A 2451-nucleotide genomic window follows, 5' to 3' on the forward strand; every position below is an offset into this window, starting at 1 on the left:
GACGAGACAATGAGTCGATTAATGATACACATTGGTTTCCATCAACGTAATGTACGGCCAGGCACATCAAAGGCACTAACTGATAGGACAAAGCAAATGGTGTTCAGGGTGTTAGGAGTAGATCACAATGCCAAGGAAGAAAGGTGAAAATGTGTGTGGCAAAAGAAATCGTGATGGTAGCACGAGTGCAAGAAGGTGGTTCCTCACATTTCATTGAGAAACAAGAGTTCATCAACATTGCAGAGGAGATGGGACCACTGGTGGAAGATAGCTGGTAAGCTAATTTGGTTAGGCAGTTATGTTTTTGTAAAAGAGTTATTAAAATCTAGATAAGTAAAGTGTGAAACTTGAACAATTTGATTTTTAGGTTTCGGAGGTCAATCACTGCAGCCCAACATGAGCCTTCTAAGGAGAGCTGTAGCTTGGATGCACTTCTGAAGTTGAAACGAGAGTGTACTTATTACGACTTTTTTCATGGAAGTAGGTTCTTGGGACAAGGGTCCTTAGGTGAGAAGTGCTTTGTTTTCATGATGTCAACCATTGGAGCTGCTTCAGGGTTGGATTTGGTGAATCGAATGTGATGGACCACTTCTGGGGACCTAAGAAATGCATGGATACAGTTTGACCACACTCAATGAACATCAGATTGGGTGACCAGTCCAAGTGTGTTACATCATAAATGACTAGAGTTTTCACATAGCATGCAAGATCTTTTAACAATTGCGACATGTGAAATGGAAGAGGAGGATATGGAGGCCCAATGTTTGTTCTGGGAATGCATTAATGAGGTGATGGAAAACTGTGGTTGTAAAAGGGAATATTTATTTGGTTTCATGGCAGACGAGGCTCAGGCTAGCTAGAATGTAGTTTGACATGTGTTCAATGGTGGGAAAAATAACATCCTAATAGATAGGGAGAGATCTTGCCCAGAGCATGGTTGCCCACACAACAAAGTATGTGCACATACATCTCAAGGAGAGCACAAAGCAATGTGCAAGAAGTGGTGCATGACTCGTATGAGTGAAGTTGCATAAGTAGAGGCTTGATTGATATGTCAATGGTCATGTGATGGATCGAAATATGTCAGCAACAATGGACTCTTGGTTGAGTTGGTGGGAGGTGCGCATAGCACATTGGGGTTCAGCCTCATGACAACAATAGAGAGAAGTAATGATGGTCCAAATACCCTAAGAACAAACCTAGTAGAAAGCAAGCATGGTAGTTGGCTTACAGGGGACGGATATAAACACAAGATTTCTCTTTATGATGCATGTACTACCGATATGCCAAATGCAATTTCGCAAAGCACCTAAGGCAGTCTCTTGCTCTTTAGGCAAGCACATAGGGAGAGGAAAAATCTTGGAGAAACTAAAAGAACATTTATCTACAAGCCTAGCTCAAGTGGTCCGAACAGTTAATCAGGTAACTGAAGGAACACCCATGTATAAGGCACCTACCCCTCTCACTGGTGACCAAGAAAGTGCACATCACAAGAGACTAGCCACCGCTGCTGTGGTCATTGATATTGATGATGAGGCCATGTGTCGACTAGAGTATAACGCATATGTACGAGACCACAAGTATGCTGGGAGGCCATGGAAGACCATTTTTAAGGAGCATGATACAAGAAGTACTCCATAAAGAACATTGGAAGTCACAGAGTTTAGTGTGATTGAGCGTAAGGTGAATGAAGCAATGTGGGCAATTTAAAGGACATGCATTGGAAACAAGGTCACATGTAACAGAATGCCTCGTGGGGCGTAGGCTTCTATGTATAGATTATTAGCCCAAGAGCCAGATCTGTGAAGGGTGTGCCTGCACCATCTTTTGAAGGCTCTCGCAAGCATCCTAATGGTCTCATTAGATAATGGATTTGGTTTTTCCCTGATCACTTGCTTCATTGATATATTGTGGACACTAAACTAGACCCAAATCCCAATCTACCACACAAGATATGGCTAGTTGCTATGGGAACTAACCTTACAGACGAGGAGGTAAAAGGTGGATACCAAGTCACTAGAGTTACTCACTTTGGAGCAAGTTCAAGACCCTCACAATGTCATAAGTTCATCACAGGTTGCTCAGCAGAATGTGCAAGAGGATGCATGGTAAGAAGTGTTACAAGCTCTTGCATTGGGGGGTTATGAGGCCATGATCCACATAGGTAACCCATTTGTCAAACCAAAGCTCTTGTTCAAGGCTTTGATTTAAATAACCCCTTTTAATCTAGCAACTCTAATTTATCCCCACAGGTATACACAACTGCACAACAGACACCATATGGGTGCTATTACCTGATGTTATAGAATTGTTTCCCATGGAAGGTGAAGGCATTCTCTGGGACAATGTGACAACACAAACTTCTACAACAGGATCTATTAGAAATTTGCTTATAGTAACATTTATTATTATGTATAGTGCACACAAGAGTAGGTATGTGAATGAAGAATT

The sequence above is a fragment of the Cibotium barometz genome, chromosome 20, assembly GCF_041138505.1.
Source record: "Cibotium barometz isolate CiBa-2024 chromosome 20, ASM4113850v1, whole genome shotgun sequence".
Taxonomy (NCBI): domain Eukaryota; kingdom Viridiplantae; phylum Streptophyta; class Polypodiopsida; order Cyatheales; family Cibotiaceae; genus Cibotium; species Cibotium barometz.